Genomic DNA, 12,211 nt, shown 5'->3' with positions numbered 1-12,211 from the left:
CAAGATGTCTGCCGAGGAGATGTCAAAATGGAGCCTGGCCGTTCACTGGGTTCAGGGGGCTTGTGCTGGAGCGCCCAGGCAGGAGCACCTTATTGCTCAGAGGTTTGCTGACTAGCAGTGGTAGGGTTTGGCACCATTTGCTGGCTTCTCTTCTGCAAAATGGAAGCTGGAGTTTTTGCCTTCTTGTGGAAGTTTTCTCCATTAGGAATTTAGACCGTATGTGCATGTTGGTGGTACTTTAAGTGGGTCTGTCACTCGGAGGAACATGGAAGCTTAGCTCTGATGGGAGATGAGCTCTGTCATCAGCGAGGAAGGGAGAAGAAATCATGACATGCATCCTCCCGGCTTGCCAGAGGTATGGTAGGCACTCCTTCCCCTAGGTCCTGCTCAGTGGAAGCTAATGGGGGTGCTGGGAGAGGCAGGAAAAGACCCTTTTTTTGGGTCTCCTCCCTCTGCATGGCCTGCCAGGGCCTTTCCCTTCACCCTGCCTGAGGGGCTCTCCCTCACCCCCATCCCTGTGCCCTGCAGCAGAGGCTGCGTCAGGAAGCAGAGCCTGGGCGACGGCAGCCACCTCCACTGGGGAATGCAGAACAAATCTTTTCCAGATGGGATAGGGGCCACGTTCTGCTTCTTGCAGGGCAGTCAGCTCTCCACTGCTTCCTTCTCCTCGCTCCTACTCCAAGCATCTCTGTGGTCCGGGCCAGGATGGGCTTCATGTCCAGGAAAGCATCTGGAAATGCCTTCTCTTCAGCGTCCTTCCCCAAACCTGTGAACTTGTGGCCATTCCAGCTTAGCTCCGGCTTTTGTACTTCTAGGTCTAGCACTGAAGTGCTTTGGAGACCTCCAGGGTCAGGGTATGTGCCAGCTCTGGGTCTCACTACTCATCCTGGCCTCTGGCTGCTTGGTTACACCCCCTTCTTTCATACACCTGGAAAGTCAGTCCATACAATCCTGCTTCTCAGCCTATTTATTCACCTTGGCTGATAAATGAGAGGTGGCTGTGAGGCTGGACAGTGCTGCAGTCACTGTGTCACCCATGGGTGCCCTGGGCAGGAGCTTATGCCTGGACCCCTCCCACCTCATTTACCTTCAGTCACCCCAACCTTTCATCCCATCTGTAACTCTAAGCCCCAGGCAGCAGTACCAGTCTCACCATTACAGAGAGACTGGCCACTGGGCTTATCACGGAGCAGAAAAGCGGCCCAGCAGCTTTCCTAGATGAGGATTTGCTTCGACTACCGCAACATCAAAGACAGGGCTGTGCAAATTGCATCCCCTCATCTCCTCAGCACTCATCCCTCCAACACGGGATTGAGGTCTTGTGGGTGACTGACTGAGTGTGATGGGGAGGGAGAGAGGAATGGACAGATGTGGGGGGGCTGAGATCTCTGCCCCACACTTCCTGGTGCTCAGTCCTTCATCCTATCTCACTTTGCAGTGCCTTCTCCTCGCAGACCCAATGCCTGAAGGAGGCTGATACAGGACTCCCCTCCAGTAAAGAAAAATCCTCCTACTCTCTTTCCCCAGTGTGTGGGAAGGTGATGAGGGCATCTCAGCTTGTGATAGGGTGCTCACCCCTGGGTTTATATTCCCTGCCATTTCAGTTTGCTGCCTTCCCACCTGCCCTCCTTCCCTAAGAAATTTCCAGGGATGGAGCTCCAAGAGCACAACAGTGCTGGAAACTTCCTGAAGAAGGAGGGCAGGCAGGGGGCTCGGTGGGAAGGGGGTGCCTTGCTCAGTGCACAAGAAGCAGACATCCTGTTGCTGCCCAGGGTCTCCGGCTCATATTTCCTCATTAACTAAAAGTGCTGCTCGTTTGCAGGTGACTTCCAGATGTTTCCATTCTTGGGGCTGTGAGGGCATGTACCACATGAGTATGGGGATTAGGGCCAGCAGTGGGGTGGGGGACAGAACCCTGCCACAATGGGGTGCAGAGAGCTCCCTTGCCCCACCTGGCATGGCCTCATCCAGCCCCACCTCACCCTGCTGCTGTCAGATCCCTCCTCCCTGCTCCCAGCCCATGGCTCTTGGTGCTGCCTCCAGTCCATGTCTCACTGCCCTGGGGATGGGCTGAAGGCAAAGCCGGTTTTAGGGTGAGCAAGCCAGAGTGGTGGCAGGAGGTGACACCCTGGGGCAAGGGGTAGGTGTAAGCACCCAGCGTCTTGCCAAGAGCATCCCTGGTCTGATGCCAGCTCTGGCTTCGTAGGCACTGGATCCCTCATGCCCTATAGTTTCTCCACTGGGGCAGTTTCTCCTCTGGCTGAACCCCCAGACATGTGCTCGGCCAGACTGTGCCTGTTGCCTCTGAGATAACCAGGGAAAGGGGCCGGAGCTCTCTGGTTCCCCGAATCCCTGTGTTGCACCGGGGAGGGAAAGTGGGGGGATTGTGGTGAGCACCACCAGGCAAGCAGCAGCATTGGGTTAGACCCACTCATGCTAGAAGTGGGGTGGATAACCCTGTAAACACCCAAATTTCTAATTTCCCCACCAACTCCTCCCCTCCCCTGGAGCAGTGGGAGGCTGAAGGAATGGGATTGACCACGTCCTGCTTGTGGGATTTGCAAAGGGGGGAGTGTGTGCTTTTCCCCTGGGAGCAGGGCTGGGAACTCAAAGCCTCTGGGTTTGCCAAAGCCCAGGAGGAGGCACGGATGAGTTCCCAGGCTTGCTGGCGGGCTGCCTCCCTCCCTCTGCCCATCTCCTCCTATCCCAAATATTTTCATCTTTCCTCCTCCCCCCACACTCCCCAGCTTCCTCCTGATATACTAGTCCTGTCTGCTGGCCAGGGATGTGGGGTGCTGTGGGGCAGCTGTGGGTGTTGTTGGGTGTGAGGATGGAGGGACAGACCCCAGGACAGACCCTGATCTATGCTCTCCCTCCGAGTTTTACATGGCACAGAGGAGAGGGAAGGGGGGGGTTTGGGACATAGCTGGGAGGGAGAGGGAGGATGTTGCATAAACCAGAAGTAATCCAAGAATCCAGCTGCCTGTGGCCTGGAAACACTTCTGTGATTCCACATACTAGGAAAGGAGATGTAAATATAAAAATATATATTTATGTATGTAGACTACATCTCCCCAGAACAACCCCACACTTGATTCTCCAGTTCTTTTTCATAGACCTTGTAAAAGTCAGTGCAGGAGGGACTGGGGGGAGGGTTTAAGTATAAATTTGGTGCTTGGAGTTCTCTGTGTGCAGGGGGAATCTGTGAGTCTTTTTGCCCTCCCTCAAATATGTTCCTTTGGCAGGACAAGGAGGGGGAGCACATCTACGGGAGTTTAAAGCCTGTGCAGCCTGGAGGCAGCTGGGATGGGGAGAGAAAGGAGGAGATGGTGAGGGCAGGAGGGGTGCAGAGGGGAAGGAAGGGATGGGGGTGAGTGGGAAACTCTGGGCCTTTGGGAGGAAAGAGCCTTTTGGAAATGAATTGCATGAGGAGGTGCAGAAAGGTGTTTTGGGGAAAGGAGGAGCTGGGGGATTTCAAGGGAAGGGAGTAGGCCCCCAGGGCTGGTGTGGCATGGGAGAGAGGACCATTAAGGAATGGGAGATGCATCCATGGAGCACAGGGAGAGTGGCATGAGGGGGTGAGGAAGGGTACAGTGTACAGAGAGAGGAAATGGGGATGAAGAGATAAGTCATCCATGTTGGGAGTGGGAGACCATGCTTGGGGAACCCGTTCTGGTCAAAGGGAAGAGGTGAAAGCCAGGGGAGTGGTTGGACACAAGACCTGGACAACTCTTTTATCCTAATGATTTTGCCTGTCCATCCAGCCCATGTATTTTTGGCCCACGGAAGGAAGGGGGTGGGGATGCAGAAGCAGCTAAAAATAGGGGTGTCCCTGCCCATTCCCCCAAGGCAGGCATCCGTCTGCCTGCCTGTGGGGTTGCTGCGGGATCTGGAGGAGGGGAGCAGATCCAGCCTCCTCCCCATGGCGTCTGGCTCTGCTTTTGTTTGTCACACAGCCCTACAGGGACAGGAAGAGGCTGTAGGGCTGGGGAACAATGGCTCATTCTCCGGGAGTCTGCGCCTGCCGAGGAGCGATAGGGGACACGGGACGGTGGCCAGAAGGCACAGCCTCCTAGCACCACTGCTGCAGGAGGAGTTCGGCCCCCAGGAGACCATGGGCTCCACTGGTGGGATTTAGGGGGACCTTCCCCAGCCCACCGCTCTTCCCCAGGTTCCTGTGCTCAGGTGCAGAGAGGATGAGGGGCTGACTCACAGCGGGTGCACTTTACAGAGGAGACCAGGGAGGCAATGCTGCCAACCTGAAGAGTGGTGGGAACCACAACCAGCACTGGGGAATGCACTGTCGCCCTCTCTTGAGCCTCTGAAACCAGGAGTGTGGCTGGAGCTTGCACCCTGCTGTGTGAATGTCCCCAGGTGGGGCTGGGAAGGTGTTTATCTGGGAGCTGTACTGTGCCTCTGTCCCAGCTGTCACTGTGCTCCCCGAGGCAATGCCATTATTGGTGGAAGCTCCCTCCATGCTCTGTGCTTCCTGCTGTCTGGGAGACTGCCAAGGGGCATGGATATGTGTGCATGGTGGGAGGGTGATAAATCCTTTTATCCTACCTCTTTCTTCTCCAGACCCTCCTTTTGAGGCAGTGTCTCTCCAGGATGTTAGATCTAACAGCATGGTGCTGGAAACTCCACAGGGAGAGTCTCTCCCCACTCTTCTTCTCCACACTTGCTAGGGACACGAGGAGATGGTGCTAGCATCTGAGTTAGGGGAGACGTTAGGACATATTTTGCAAAGATTAATCAAGAAGGGGACAGAAGAATTTCCCTGTTTCCAGCCCCCTTTTTTCAAGGTCTTGGATACTTGGGGCTGAATGCTTGCCAGGGCTCCTCTTGTTTACTCAGCCGGGGAGCTGACACATCCAAGGTCTCTGCTGCCTCCACTTTCCCACATGCTGCTGGCCGGCACATTCCAGGGCAGAGTGGAGATCAGTGCAGAGGCATACCAGAGGTTTCCATCTGGAATGCCATCCCTCCTCCCTGCTCTCCCTTCAGGCATCCGGCACCTCTTGCCAGGTAGTGAAGAGCGGGCATCACATGTGGCCAGCATCCTGGGCCCTTAGAATGCAGGGCTTGCACAGAGCCCAAGCATGGATGGGGACGCCAGAGACAGGGATATATGCCTCTTAAACTGAATGCCTTCAGCAAGGCTCTGTCCTTCTTCCTGCTTCCCTCTGCAGATCTCAGTCCTTGTCATGACCCATGGGAGATGTGTGGAGGAGCACAGGATGCCTGTCTCAGCTTAGTCTTTCCTAGAAGGACCTGGGGGAAAGGGGTAACACCCTCCTAGGCAACAGCCCAGCTTTTTCATTTTAGGATGGGCTCCTATTCCTGCAGCTGGGTTTAGCTTGCTGAGGGTTAACAGTGCTGGGCTCTGCAGCTGCACCCTTCTTCTGCAGGCACCGGCTCTGCTCCCTCCTGGGCTGCAGCCCAGACCTGGTGTGGCTGCCTTTGGTTTTGGGAGAGAAGGCCACAAAGCTTTTAAAAATAAATGCCAGGAGATAAAGAAGGGTTTGGAGAGCTGGCTGCAGGGCTGGGGCAGGAGCATGGCCCTCGCCCTGTCATTTAGGCTGGCTGCCTGTCCCAGCCGCGCTCCCACCTCCACCGGGGCTGCTGGCATCTTTGCCTCCTCCGACCTCGGGCCGCCGCAGCCAAAGGACCGCCACGACCTTTCCTTTTCCCCCGCAGGCTGGCCCGTAGAGGCCCCTTTACGCCCAGCCCCAGCGTCTGGAAGAAGGGGCCTTGTCTGGTCTCCCTCCTCGGCTGCCACAGGAAATGCGGAGCCTGGAGGTCAGGGGCCAGCCGGCAGCCCAGCACTGGGGCTTGCATCATGCCGGCGCCCGCCGCAGAGCAGGGGAGGGAGGCAGAGCCCTGCAAGGGGGAGGGAGAGGGCCAGGCTCTTCCTGTTTATGTGACTACCAGACCCCCAAGAAAGGGAAAGGACTTGGAAAGCTCACGGCTCTTGGCCGGGCTCCAGCAAGCGACTGTCTGCGCCTCTTAGCCCAGGGATTCCATCTATGTGGCAGGGTGTGACTTCTTTGCAGGGGAAATGGCCATCCAGCTCCAGGGAGGGCTAGGATTGCATTCTGGGGCCTTGTGAAGCTCTGTTCCAAGGGAGAGACTGTGGTTAGTTTCCTGGGAAGTGAGGGACAGCTCCTGCTGCATGCCAGGCTTTGATTCCTCCCATGGTTGTCTCTGGCTGATGCTGGTCTCTCTGGGATGGTCTAAAGGGCAAAGACCCACTCAGGCCAAGACAGGGAGGTAGCTGGGTATTTTGGCTTTGGGACAGAGGAATGGGGAGCACTGGGAACGCCAGGCATGGAGCAGTGTTTAGGAGAGGGTGCCGGTTCAGCCATGATGGCCCCAGGACAGATCCCATGCAGCCACCAGGAGGGCTGGAGACCTCCCATGTTATCTAGGGTCACATCCTGCAGGGCATCTGGTGTGGCCGTCGTGGTATGTGGAGCAGGAAATGAGGTCCAAGATGCCATGTTCTTTTCTTCACCTCTGGCACCATACTGCTCTGGCTTAGGCCACATCTGCACCAAATTTGTCCCATCTCAGCTCTGGTTTGTAGTCCTTGGCTCATGCTGAGTGTGGGTTGAGGAGCGCTCTGTGCCACCTCTGGTGGATACCCTAGAGGACACACCATTTTACCAGACATTACCAGGAGCAGATGGGAGTCACAGCCCCTTTGCAGTCCCACAGGTAAGCCCAGGCCTGGCTCAGTGCAGCAGCTCTAGGATAAGAATAGCTGGGTACAGCGTAGGTCATGGAATCACTGAATAATAAAGGTGTTTGGATTGGAAGGGACCTCAAAGTTCATCCAGTTCCTACCGCCTTGCCAAGGGCAGGGACACCTTCCACGAGACCAGGCTGCTGAGAGCCCCATCCAGCCTGGCCTTGAACACTTCCAGGGATGGAGCATCCACTGTTTCTGGGCAACCTGTTCAGGTGCCTCACCATCCTGATAATTAAGAATTTCTTTCTATATCTAATCTAAACCTGCTCTCTGTCATTTTAAAGCCATTCCATGAAAGGTCTTGGGAAGGGCCCCACAGGAACCCTGGCAGGTCTGTGGGGCAGGAACAGGCACAGCCTTTAGCTCCCCATACCCTTCCCAGGGGTGGCCAGGCCGACCCTCAGCATTTTGGCCTTGCCCAACCACCTCCTTCCCCAGGAGGTTGGTTGGTGGGGTGGTGACACCCTATGGCTCTGGAGCAGTGTTACAAGTGATGGTAGCGCTTGGCTGTTCTCTGCCCTCTGTACAGGGACTTTGTCCTCTTAGCATGTGCTCAGCTCTTTTCCCTGTTCATGTCCTGGACTGGTTTGCTCTCCAGCCCAGAGGAGAAGGTCTTGATATAGTCCTGACCTGTGCCTTTCCCTGATATGGCACGTGTTTAGTGTGAGTGTTATGGGATTGTATCATCCCTCCTGCCTCTCCTCCGTCTGCATCTGGCCAGTCTCAGCCTGACAGTGACTCAGGGACTCTGCCAGCCCCACCCTAGGGCATCTTTATGTACCAGCTCAGGAGAGGAGCCATACAGGACTTGGATCACCTCAGAGAAGAGGAAGGGAAAATGGAAGTGGTGCTTTCTATCCTTTCCTCCTGTTGAAGCATACAGAGTATTTCTGAAGAGGGGTGAGCAGAGCTCCCAGCTAAGCAGCTGTCTTGGTGACAATTTGTTCCTCTGAATTCAAACTTCTTACAGACAGTTTGTTCATCTTTTTGATGACATCTGAGCCGGTTCTTCTCACTGTTTCAGTGTCTTTGCCTTCATCTGCCTTGCAAAGACGAGCCAGGGTTTGCCTCTTGGTCCTTCTTTGCTCCCATCCTAAGTTCCTGGGAGATGGTGGGAACATGCTTGGTCTGGGCAGCTGGCCTTCTGGAGGGGGTCACTGATGATCCTGCAGTGCAGTGGAGTCTTCTTGGAGAAGATGATGTGTACGGTCTGGGGAAGCCTGTCCATCCCACAAGGCTGGGGCTCTGCTGCAGGTGGAATAGGAGTGTTTTGTTTGCTCTAACTAGGTGGGTGTCCACACAGGTGATGAAGGGGTTGGGAGGCCAGGATGGAAAGGGCTTCTTGGTGTCTGTTTGAGGAGGTCTAGGGGAGGACTTAGGGGAGATAGAGAGGAGAACTGGTGCATGTGGGAGTGCAGAGGAATGGCTGTCTGTTACAAAGCTATCTAGTCATACTGATTTTGGTTCTGCAGTCTCATCATCCCTCTCTGACTTCTAACCCAGACTGATGACCCTGCCTCATTTAACCCATTTGCCTTTCTCTGGCTGCAGGTCAGCTACTTGTTCTATGCAGCCAGCCCGGTTCTGGGGCAGACCTCATTCACTATGACAGACCTATATCCTAGAAAGCAGAAATGGGACTCGGGAAAGGACAGATTACCCATTTCCACCCCTTTCCTGCTACCAAGGCTGGGATTGGTGAGAATACCTGAGTGACACTGAAACCAGAAGGACTGAGACATGCTCGGGGTGTCAGGAGCACTTGTGGGGTCCACAGCCCAGTAAGAGTCTCAATTCAGTGGGCTTGCAGTATGCAAACTAGAGAGATGGTCATTCTCAAGCTCTTTTTTTTCCCCAGATAATGCTGAGGTCCTATTGTGATTAATGCTTTGAGTGTTGGTTTACATGCAAATCTGTCCCAAAGTTGTGTCCTAAGAGGTGGAAAACACTATTTCATATTGTGTTTGACGTCCCAGTTTCAAAGGGGTGCAGCACCCAGCAGCTGGGTGAGGTTCATGTGGTCACATTGACCTCTGGTGGCTGCAGCCTTGGCGTGCAAGGAGGCACTAAGGCAAACGGGCTGGGTTTGGTGAGCTGCTGCTTGCTGAAATGCCGCTGGGTTTGTTCCTTCTCTAGGCTCCATTCCCCACCCCCTCTCCTCTTAGACAGTAATTTGTTTTCTTCTGCAAGCAGGTACCCACTCTTTGTGAGTACACCCTCACTCCACGTGGTTCTTCTCCCTGAGAAACAAATTCTGCTTGCACAAACACCAGTAAAACACAAAGATGGATCTGAATACAGACTGCTCCCCTGTATTCACTGTAACCTCTGTGCTGTCACTGTTCAGACCCTTCTTGTGCAGCCGAGAGCAGACTTTAGTGGTCCTCTCGCAAAGGGTGACCAGCCAGACTGGATTCACAATGATCAGCGAGATGGGCCCTTGATTGGTTTATATCCTGGAGAGAGAGGGGCAAAGAGCTGGGACTAATCCCACTGGGATAGCGGTTTAAGAATAAAGCAACTGCTGAGGTGGAGCCCCTTTGCCAGAGGCAGCTGGAGCGAGAAAGCTCATCCCAGTGGTTCTAATCCTGTCAGTCTGCTCTAGTTCAGGTCTTCCTTGTGACCCTGCACACCTCTGGTGCCCTAATGAGGACACAGATTTCTTGCCAATGCCTTACCAAAAGGCTCCCACATGCTTTTGCCTCCTGTAGCTCCAGGCAATGGGTGTGTTCGTGTGGTGAGGGGGAGGAATGCTGAAGGAAATATTTGCTTGTTTTGCTATCTCCACATAGATACACGCATTTCCTTCCTGCTATAATAGGCCGCTCGGTTTTTGAGGGGGGACCTCATTCCTCCTCCCCTCTGCAGCCACTGCTGTGAAGGGAATAAACCACTGTCCGTGTGCTGCAGCGGTCTTACATCTGCTGTTAAATGTGTCAGGCAAAAGAGCAGGCAGTCAAAGTCCTTGCGAAGGCTGTTAATATAAACACTGAGTTTGATGAGTGTCATTATAAAAGGGTTGGTTTTTTGGTTTTTTTTTTCTGTGTGTGTTAACTAATCCAGCGTGAAGCAGCGTATGAGCCAATTAGATCAGGCTGGAGTTGGTAATTCTGTGTCACAAGCTCTTTTGTGTTTTTGGCATTTGTTTTGTTCCACACAGGAACAGAAACTGCTGAGAGTTTTTTCATGACACCAAATCGTGTTGGGACAGCTACTGCAGGGTGGAAGTTTTTATTATTAGGGGAATTATTTCAAACTCGCTTCCTCAACCCGACTTGGGCGATCACCCTGGAGACCTTAGCAAACCTCCCCCCTAAAACTTCAATGGACGCTGTAAATCTCTGCAAATCACCAGGCTGCAAGAAGAATAGCTTATTTTCATTGGGGAAGAAGAAAAAAAAAAAAGGATGAAGCAAGAAATATATTGCTGAAGATGTTCTGACTGGCTCACGTACTGGACACCATGTGGGTAGGCAGTTTCAGCCTTGTAAATTTACTGTTCTTCCCAAAACACAGGGCAAGGCTTTACAGAGCACCCAGCTCACCATCTGTAACCACAGCTTGAGCTTTGTACCAATGGCATTTTAGCCACATAATTAGGAATTTACTGAATTCCTGCCCCACCTCAGACCTTCCTAAAGCTATTTCCAGGCAGGGGCAAACAATGCAGTGCTGAGGCATATCCAGCCCAGCTCTCCACAGCACGGGCTCACTTGCCTTGCCTCGGAGGGATCCCTCTGACCTCTCAGTGCCATCGGTCACCCCACACTTCAAGGTCCTGCAGAAAACCAAGCAGCCTGCCACACTCCCTGGGCCGTGTGTGCTAAGCCTCTCATCTGGTGGTGAAAAGGACACGTGGCTCACCATCTGCTTGTTACTGATTTCCTGTGTGAGCCCGTGTGGTTTGGAAAGTTTTACCAGTGCAACTATTTTGGTTAGGATTTGAAAAAAAACAAACCCAAAAAAAACAAACCAAACCAACAATACAAGAACAACAGAAAAAAAAAAAAACCCACCCAAACACTCTGGTGTCATTCCTAGCGTGAACTGAAGTGTGCCAGCAAGTGCTACTGGAAAAGCTGTTTTGGAAATTTAACACCTGGCTGTGAGCATGTACAGTCTGGTGGGACTGTGTATCTCCAGCAAACTGGGGTTGTCTTATACAGCTGCAGCTTCCCTCCAAAGCATAAGCTTTGCATCTCTGTGCCTCCACACCCTGGCCAAAAAACAAGGATGGAATGTGTTGCTCCTCTCAGGAGCTGCTGGGATCAGTTACCCAGCCCAGAGCTAAGGGTGGTCTTCTTGCTTGTGGAGTAGCCAAGCTCAGAGACTCTCCATGAAGGAGAACAGATAATGGAGCTTGTAAAAAAATTAAGGAAATTAGTCACTTAGTCAGTCCAAGGACCTGCCCTTATTGCAGTACCTGTCAATTATTGAATTATTTACTTTTCCCTGGACTTGGGTGTCTGAGACTCTTCCGTGGGCAACCTAGGGTGAAGATATTTCTTTGGCTGTTCTTGATGTGGGACCTGCTCTGTCTGATGTCTGAGTGCTCTGAGTCACAAAGCACTGCAGCCACTGCCCATGGGGTCAGGGTGGGTGGAGGAAGAGGATTTCTTTGTCATCAGCCTTGAGTTGGTCTCTGTGTGAATGAGAGAAACCAAGTCTTGCTTTGGGACTTTTATCAGGATTGTGAAGATCTTATCTTCTATCACCACATAATATCCGGCTCAGGAAATCTTTTCACTAGAGAGGGAAAGAGACAGACCTGAGCTGTTTTCAAGAGAATAACTAGGAGGCAAAAATTGACATGGCCTGAGTCAGAACATGACTTGGTTCCCAGCAGGCAGCCTTGCTTGTACTTGCTTTTCATCACTCAGCTGGATGCCTCTGGCTGGAGGTAAGGGCTGGAGACAGAGCTGTGCCCTGCTGCTGGTGCTCCCGGGTCACCATGCACCCTCTGTGTGGGAGCTGTGCTTACAAGGGAGGGCAGGGGGCTGTTGGGACCCCTCCCAGGGATGGTGAGTCAACAACAAATTCACGTGCTCAGAGTGTCAACCAGGGCCTGTTGGGATGGATGCCGTCCAAGGGCAGTTTGTTGAAAGCCCCACGTGCATGCACGTGCCTGGCGTTTGCTCGATATCTGTATGTATTTTGCAACAAAAAGGCTGTGTGCTCTGTGCATCACACAGATGCACTCTCAGTTCCCAGGTGGTGGTTGTGCTTGATCTTGAAAAGAACATAGCAGCATGGGGAAAGGGTCTCGTGAAAGCCTCCCTTCCTTCAAATCACCTTACTGGAACTGGTGCAGGAGCCCTGCCACTGGCCCTGGCGGAGAAACAAATGAAGATGTTCAGTTTGGGTGCAGCGCAATTCTTTAGGAAAGGGTGGCCCACTCATACATCTGCTTCTTCACTTATGTGCATGAGGAGAGGAAGGTTTCCTTGCAGAGGTGGGGTC

The 12,211-nt window shown here is 53.2% G+C and overlaps 1 protein-coding gene across 1 annotated transcript in view; it reads left to right on the top strand.

Annotated features, from left to right (window-relative positions):
• The window catches only part of CARD10 (caspase recruitment domain family member 10), a 32,568-nt gene that overhangs the window by 3,078 nt on the left and 17,279 nt on the right, over positions 1 to 12,211 (top strand). The window lies entirely within an intron of this gene.

Source organism: Pseudopodoces humilis, chromosome 5 (assembly GCF_049639895.1).
Source record: "Pseudopodoces humilis isolate 2021_Gansu_Grassland_sample_001 chromosome 5, ASM4963989v1, whole genome shotgun sequence".
NCBI classification, from domain to species: domain Eukaryota; kingdom Metazoa; phylum Chordata; class Aves; order Passeriformes; family Paridae; genus Pseudopodoces; species Pseudopodoces humilis.
Note: the sequence above shows the minus strand (reverse complement) of the source record. Positions and strands in the feature narration are given on the sequence as shown.